General features: G+C 31.4%; 1 long non-coding RNA gene across 1 annotated transcript in view; it reads right to left on the bottom strand.

Moving 5' to 3' along the window:
- Positions 1-299: 299 nt before the first annotated feature.
- LOC134681251 (uncharacterized) overlaps positions 300-9,266 on the bottom strand; it is a 41,519-nt gene continuing 32,552 nt past the window's right edge. The window contains exons 2-3 of the long non-coding RNA XR_010100587.1: positions 1,510-1,574; positions 300-602 (exon numbers count right to left, since the gene is read on the bottom strand). This is a non-coding gene — a long non-coding RNA (uncharacterized LOC134681251). The remainder of the gene's footprint in view (positions 603-1,509; positions 1,575-9,266) is intronic.

Genomic DNA, 9,266 nt, shown 5'->3' with positions numbered 1-9,266 from the left:
GACAGCAATATAATTTGACGTCATAAAAGAATTTTGCAGAACTGAGAACAAACAAGCTACACGTTGGTTAAATAAAAAAATTGAACAGGCCAGTAAAGGATAAATCGTGGAAGAATTCTGCAATTTTTTATCTACGTGTGGCCATTCTCATTTTCAAGGCAAATCAAGACCAATCCTTTCTTTTGCTTTCAGTTTGAAACGGAAAATACTTGAATTAAAGGTTAAACAGTTGAATGTTTTAAAGCTGTTGTCAGAATATAGAAGATATGTAATTATTCAGTATTTGTACTAGCCTGTGAATACTTCTTCTTCCAATAAAAGTTTACTTTGTCCTATTGTTACACCATACAAGCAGGAATACGAAGCATTAAGATCTTCTTTTGTCAAATTTTGTATAACTAAGGTGTATCCATCTTTCTCAACCTTTCCATCATACTTTTTATTAGATCGTCCTGTTTTGACATCTATAAACAGGGTCTGTTGTACTGGAGTCCATCTGTCCCATCCTGCATCCTTTGGACAACAGTTTGGGACATGGCAAAATAATGTCAAGTTTTGTCCATAATCTGTTACCTTTCCAGTAACTGTCCAATACAAAACCCCTGAAATTGTTTTATTCGAAATGTTCTATTCTTTAAGTAAAATATCAATATTCAAAACAATGATAAATAGATATCAGAATATGTGTTCTGCGTGCCAATGACACAACTCTCCATCCATGTCCGATTTGTAAAAGTACAACTTTGTAGATGAAAGTACAGCCTTCCACACGGAGCCATGATTCATACCAAACAACAAGCTATAAAGGTCCCAACAAATGACAACTGTAAAACCTTTCAAACAGGCAGATTAACGGTCTAATGTATATATAAAAAAGAAAAACTGGGAAGTCGGATCAACCACTTCAAGTACTGAATATCAGGTTCTGATTTGGAAAATGTGCAAACAAATGCAACGTTAAAATTAGCGCCAATTGCAACATTCACCATGACCCGAAACAATACTGTAATATCACAACATAGAAAGACATACTCCAAAATATCAATTGAAATAGTTTACCATTCACTGAACACATAATATGTAGTATGACACTGTAAATTAAAACCACATGATGAGACAATTATCTGCAACTGGCCCAAAACAACGCGAACGTTTATAAGTTTTCCGTAATTTAATATCTATTAACATGAAATCAAAGCAGACGAGTTACACATTTAATGGTTTATACGCAGCAATTCTGAAAATCCATAAATGGTAATAATTTGGTAACTAGCGACAACTCGCTAGTTTCGAAAAAAAACATGACAATACACCAACTTATTCGCCTATATAACTTGTCAGTAAATACATGACTGGCACGTATCTCAAAATTGTGTTTGTGATGAAAGCCAGCATGAAAGAAATTAATATTATTTTTTGTGCTAGCCTCGTGTTCATTTCCTTAAACTTGCATTTATATCTATTGTTTACTGGTTAAGAAAAAATACACAAGCAGATAATTTTAGATACCTTGTATCATGTGACAATGTATGATAATCAGCAAAGGTAGTAATTGTTTCATGTCCAACATATATCTGAAAATATAAAATAAGACGAAACTACTATGTTATTTACTTGTCACTAGCGCAAGGACAAAACTTAGTCTCATAGCAAGCTAATCCTTAAAAAAGTAAAATCACAAAAATACTGAACTCTATTTATGCAAATATATTTTTGTTCATTACTTTAGTTTTGCTTGCTCTCTATGCTTTCTTGCCTTGGTGTCTGCGATATATTAGCAGACACATATCAATGTAAATGATAAATGTGCTTAATATATACTCATTTTCCAACCTGCTGTGTTGAAATTTTTGCCTTTATAATCTTTTTAAATGTATATGTTTATTTGCTGCTGCTTATATAGTCATTTATAATTGTGCCCTTGCTAGTTATTTAGTATTATTCTGAACTATTGTAATGTGCTTAATGCTATTGTTGCTTTATGGTTTACTTTATTTCATTAGATACGGACTGACACAAATGAGTTGAAGATAAAATATGTAAAGTATAGACCACTTTTGAAGTGATGTTTCCAAATATGAGGATGAGATGTTTGTTTCAAATTACCTTTCCTTGTTTATGATTATGGAACATGTACATCATGATGAAGTGACCATACTGTAGTAAGTTTTGCACAATCTCTGCTGAAACCAACTCATTAATATGATATGCATACACACACTCACAATGTACAGTCTAGATTTGTGCTCGATTATTCGATAGTTTTGTTAGTTTTGAGGATATATTGATCGTACATTACATGTAATTAGATTTACATTGTGATGCAAAAATATTGCAACATATAAAAGTGATGCTACATTTGAAGTCAGTCAGGGTTCTTATTCTTTTGAAATTGTCTCACAAGTACGCATTGTTCTTTTAAACGAAAAATATAAACATTTAGATAAATCTTATATATTTACAGCTACATCTCATAAAGAAAATTTATCTTTGATCGCATCAGAGATGTAATGAGTATAAAACATATCTGCCGTCTTTAATAGACAAACGATCATATAAATTTGTAAATTTGACATGGGAGTTTTTAATACATAGATATAAAAGTAAAATCACAAAAACACTGAACTTAGAGGAAAATCAATTCGGAAAGTCCGTAATCACATGGCAAAATCAAAAAATAAAACGCATACAAAACGAATGAACAAAAACTGTCATATTCCTGACTTGATACAGGCATTTTGAAATGAAGAAAACGGTGGATTAAACCTGGTTTTATAGCTGTAACCCTCCCACTTTCATGACAGTCTCATCAAATTCCGTTATACAAAGGACAAACATAGAAACTCCATATCTACATGTAGTAAATTGAACTATTCTGACAGTCTTGAAATATTTGAAAGATTATATAGAATAGCTTTTTTTTTTTTTTTTTTTTTTTTTATCTAAGACTGTTTTGTTTAAAAGAATGAACTCGTTAGAAAGACAACATATATGCTAAATATATTGACAAATCTTACTGGATCAAATTTTAAGGCGAAACAATGGACATTTATATACTTGTTCTGGTGGTGTGATGTTTTCTTTTTGGCCACATAGAACAGTCAGGGGCATTACTTAAACAAGTAACAATTAAAATTACCTATACAAGTAATGTTGAAAACGAGGCTAATTTAAATATAACTTATATAAGTTATTTTTCTGAATATTATTTTTATAGGTGTCCAAGAATACAGATTTTACTAGCTTTAAATAATTTTCACAGTTATCAGGTTATTTTGCCCTTGATATATCAAAACTAATTCTTCAGAAACACTAATTAACTTTCCGACGCACTTATCTTTCATACCGACGCTTCTTGGTCAAAGATTGCTCTCTTGGGACTATTAAATTATCATTTTCCTCTAAAATCTTGAAGGTAGACTGATATAAATAGATAGATACTTGTAAATTAATTAAGACCTGAAGTTATTTATAATTTGTAACCTAAATCAATTACATATGTGCCTTAGATAAGTGTAATTGTTATTTTTTTCAAAAATGTTTAAAATAACTTATTCAAGTAATATTGTTGTCATTATTTTCAAAGTAACCCTTTATCTCTATACTCCTCTCAAATCTGATAAATTCTTTATTTTATGATATAAAATGTTGTTTAAAATCATGAAAACTACATTTAGTCTATGTTTCTATTGAAATTTAAAATAACTCTATTAAGTAATTTTATTATTTTTAAAATAAAAAAATACTTATATAAGTAATTTGAAAAAATAACTTGTTTAAGTAACGCCCCTGACTGTAGAAGGGAAACATGTCTGTGTGTGTTGGAAAGAAAGGAAATGAAATATAACATGAAACCAAAGGAATATGTACATATCATGAACTATTCAGACATTCACTGTTGGGGTTGTTCAAATTAAATTTCCATCTGCACCCAATGTAGTTATTAGAATTTCTTCTGAGTTATCTCCCTTAAACCATTGAGAGTGAATATCCTACACATCAACAGTGAGTGTCTCAGAGTGCAGATTTAATATTTGATTTTAATGTTGGACTATTTATATTTTTATGTATTTATATAATTGTATTTTATGTTTTCGTAGATATGCATTTATTGTAAATAACATTATCTTGAGGTTTTACAGATCTTGAAATTTTTTACAGTTTTACGAAAACTAATTGTTTTAAACGAGAACAATACTGTGTTGAGAAAAGTGCTGCGTCATCATAAAAAAGTACCGAGTCAAATTGATGGGTACAGATATAAAACTCTATTCTAAGATTTCAATATTTGCTATATTGTATAAAATGCATCAAACTATAGTTCTTTAGTAGTTGTTTTCACTTTTCGCCATGTTTAATTCAATTGAAAACCCAATTTGAGTTATATATATACTCCCGTTTTCAGACAGAACATTATCAAGTCTGGTGTTTAAAATAATGTCAAACAGTTTGCCAATACTATTAGTAATTGCTATGCCTCTATAGTTTTCAGGTTTATTGGGATTTTCAGATTTGTACAAAGGGCATATAAAACTTTGAGACCAAGACTTCGGATAGTGACCACATCTACATATTGCATTGAATAGTTTTAGAAAACATCGGACCATGTGGGATTGTGACACTTTCAACATTTCATTACTTATGTTGTACAATCCAGGACTCTTTCCAGATTTGAGCTTTTTCAAAGCCTTTTGTAATTCAGACAAGGAAATTTCAAAATCAAGGGGATTAACGCTTCCAACATTTTTTTCCAAATTCTTTAGTTTTTCTGTAATTTCATTTACTTTGTTTTACAGATTTGGAGAAAGAGATGCCAAATAAGAAAAATATTTGAACCAATTCTCTTCATCTTTATATATGTATTATTGGTTTATTGTTATAAATATTATGGACTATATAGTACATTATGCCTTCTTTAATTAAAAAAAAAGAAATTAATTCACAGTGTAATATATCAAAACTATCACGTAGTTTCTCTTAAGTCCTACGAATAACAATGTATGGTATTGTGCACTGTACTGTTTTTTGTGTTTCCAATCTGTAGAAATCATTAAAATGTTAACTTGGCATGCCATACTTGATAGAAACGTGGACGTGAAAGAAGACACTCTTTATCAAAACGTCAACGGAGATTACATTTACACATTCTTCATTTATAAATACAACGTATTTCAGGAAAAATGTGTATTACTTTTCAATGTTGACACCAATATCAATCTCCTGGATCTAGATTTTTACGGAGAAAAACTACGACTGTAATTTAAAACTGCATAGCAAAGACTGGTGTAATTATTGACAATACTAGAGCACACCCGTGATATCGCAGGTCCGTGACTGAATTAAAGCATATAACTATGCGCAAGCCTTATTTTAGTATACGTATTGTCATCTTGATAAATTCATGCCGATTATAAGATACACAGTTTTCTCTGCTTTCAAATCTTTGTTTGAACCTGTTGAACTGGAACTGATCAATTATTGGGAATATTAATTATTTGAAAAAACAAAAGGTCCTGGAATGGAGTATTTTTTTATCAACAGCATTGTTCTATATTAGTTATAAATAAAGTTGAATTCTTTGATTCGCTGTTTTACGTCATGCCCGCTAAAGAACTGAAAACTGCACCTATATATATAGATACGCCTTTTTTTAGTCCAGATTTTTAGTATTCGTATTGTTATCTTAGAAAGTCTTACTGATTAAAATACCACAATAGGTAACAATTTGACAATTTAGTAGTGTCAAACCTGTGATTATGACCCGTGTATATAGCATATTAATCCTGAATACACCATTTAGTGGTGCACCTGTCAGATGCGGAACGTACAGATAAGGAATAGGTAACAGGTGAATATACTATTGGTATCGGTATCGACTCGACCCGGAACTTCTTAATTATTGGCAATATTAGTTACGTGAAAAACAAAATGGCCTGGAGTGGTGTAATCTTTAATATACACCTTTGTAATACATTAGTTATATATAAAGTTGAATTCTTTGATTCGTCGTTTTTACGTGATGACGGCTGACAATTTGGACCTCTTAAATTTAGTATTATAGATAATATTGTTATCGTACAATGCAGTCCGATGTATCCGCGCATTTTATGCATTTTGGCTTCACTTTGATATAAACTTATAAAAACTAATAAATGGAAATCTTCTAAAAGTATGATTTTACCCACAAGATTATGTGCAACGTGTTTTTCGAAATTTGGCCAGGAAACCCGGGTCCCCAAAAATAGAGTTCTTCCAATGTCCAATGATTTCGTCCATGCCTTCTAAAAATTGTTAAATTTGGAGGAAGAGGATTTTATACGATCTTTTACTAAGTTTCAGTTTGAACAAAGCAGACTTCCAAGGATGCGGGCAAATTTTTTTTGTCATCAGTTCAATGTTATTTACCTTATTTAAAATAAAACTGTTTTCACCTAATAGATTCATGAAGAGGGCAGAACATTTTTGTATCGGCGGGATCGATTGTTTTCAAGCTCGGCTTTTCAGGAGTGATCATTCAGGATCCGGGAATTCTTTTTTCGAATTTCATGATATCGGGATTTACATTTCTCTAAATTCGAGACCTCGGGATTTACATTTCTCTAAATTCGAGACCTCGGGATTTCATACTTTTAAGCCCGGGATTTTGGGATCAGGACACCATTTCTTTTCTCCTTCCCCTCCCCTTCCCATTCTGGCATTCATAATGAATATGGTTAATCATAATTACAATTATATCTTCATTTATGCTTCAAGAACTTCTCAATTTTTACTTTTTCCTTTTCTTATAATTTTGATAATAACAAAAACAATTCTGTTTGTGGCGAAATCATATAATGTGGGATATCATCGGCTGTGCGAGTACAGAAGCCTGGACTGGGTTGCACAAACGTCTATTAAGTTAATAGACTATTAACGTCTAATAGACTATTAAATATCTAATTGACAATTAGTTAATAAAGTGATTTAATAACGTTGCACGAATCACTTTTAAGAATACTATTAACAAATAGACAATTAAGTGACTATTAACATTTCAATAGTCAATTAAGCTCCATTTAATTCTGCGAATTTTATAATTTTTTCACAACGTCATTACGATTTTCTCGATTTTCATAATGTTCACGACGTCATCATGATTTTCACGATTTTTCTAAAATTTTCACGATTTTTCTCAAATTTTCACGATTTTCCTCAATTTTTCATGACGTCAACACGATTTCAGCGATTTTCATCAATATTTCATGACGTCAACACAATTTCAGCGATTTCATCATTTTTCAACGGGGTTGTGTTCAACATCAAAGCAGCTAAATAATACTACGTAGTGCTACGTAGATTTATGACTATTAAACGTGTAGCTAGATTAGCTGCTATCAAAATATTCGTAGCTGTTGGCCAAGTTACACGTTCAATAGAGAAAACAACACAAGCGACATACGTATCTACTTTATACATTAAATGTTACTTAACAATGGTATTTATACGTAGGAAGCGTAAACTTCATGTTGTTTATACCTTCCAAACGTCATTTCAACATACATTCTACATATGAAAGTGAAAATTATTAATTTGGATTGTCTTTCTTTTCCCAAAATCATTTTTAGACCGTTAAACAGGTGAAAACGTATGTATTAATCACTGACTTTGCCTACATAAGAGTGTAAGTCGGTGATTGTTTTTACAGATTCATTTTTTTTTACAGTAGGCTAAGAAATACGATTTTTATAGATAAAATGAAATATATCAGTATCTTTTAATTTAAGTTGACATATTTGATACCTTTTTTTCAAATTGATTTATTTAAGTTTTCGGTGAAGACGACATTTGTATCTTTACAGTTTGGTATGTTAATGTGCAATGTTATTTATCAACCGATGAACACTTATTTAGATTACTAGAAGATCTTTGTAGAGTCCCCAGTCATCAATTCCAATCTTTTTTCAATGCGTTGCAGCACAAACTACAGGAAATCGAACAAACTTTCAAGTTTATGCAAGGAAATAAATCAAGATTTTAAAATTATAAAAAGTCAAAACAGATAAAAGAAAATGTAGCTGATGGCTTTCTGAAAGTTTATTATCTTTCATGCAGAAAGAGCAAGAGCCATTACAACATATGAAAAGTAAATTTGAAGAAATTTCAGTCATTCACTGGTACACACGAGTTCATATTACATTCATTTTTTTTATTGTCTGAGTAAAACCGTTTTCAATTAATATTTTATAGTGCGTTTTTTTCTGTTCTTAATGTTAATATACTGCTGTATCAGGTTAAGGGTGAAGGTTGGCGCCTGTTAAAACGTTCAAATCCGCTGCATATATTATATGCACCTGTCCTAAGTCAGGCATTTAAGTCAGGAACAGAGCTCGTCGTTTGTTGGTATGTTTGATGAATGTTTCTCGTCTTGGTAAATATATTAGACCGTTGGTTTTCCTGTTTGAATTGTGATACACTGGTCATTTTGGGGCCCTTTAAAGCTCGTTCTTATGCTCATTGTATTCTGCTGTTGCTTAGGTATAGTGATGATGTTGCTGTTGCTGCTTTTAAGAATCAAATAAAGGAAATCACATTCAAATCATTGCATGATTTTTTTTTCTATATTTATATGTTTATGAATTTAAAGAAAAATCCCCTCTGTTCGTTCTTCCCTCAAGCAACCACAGCAGCAGCATAACTACGTATGAAGTGAAATGAGAACGACAAAATCATGAGCATTGAAAACATTTTATTAAAAAAATCTTAATATGAGCATTTTAAGCAGCAGCAACAACAACAACGATCTATAATCAACAAAACACTCACAAGAAGGTAGTGAGCACAAGAGCTGTGGAGGAAGTAAAAGCATTACATGGAAACACCTTGTTTATGACTCAACATGAAGCACCAGCAGCAGCGACAATACTTTAAAGTGTGAAATGAGCACTACTACACTAGGCCGATATTTAATAACACAACTTGAAAACGTCACAGAAAGCACCCAAATTAGAATTTTTACCTATCAATACAAAAAAAAAAGATGTGGTGTGAGTGTCAATGAGACAATTCTACATCCTAGTCAAGTTCATATATGAATTTGAGAACTCGGACCTTATAGAAAGCACTCCAACCCGTGAAGCCCTGTCTCGTAGTTGTACCGTTATAACTAAACTCCCAACATTGATCGATTATGTTCCGGAACTTCTTTAATGTACTCCATCTTTTACACTTATAACTATTTCTATACAAATCTACCCATCCGGGAAGTTCAGAACCAAAAGGGCGGAAAG

This window comes from Mytilus trossulus, chromosome 8 (genome assembly GCF_036588685.1).
Source record: "Mytilus trossulus isolate FHL-02 chromosome 8, PNRI_Mtr1.1.1.hap1, whole genome shotgun sequence".
Lineage (NCBI taxonomy): Eukaryota > Metazoa > Mollusca > Bivalvia > Mytilida > Mytilidae > Mytilus > Mytilus trossulus.
The sequence above is the reverse complement of the archived record's forward strand: the minus strand, read 5'-3'. Positions and strand labels throughout refer to the sequence as shown.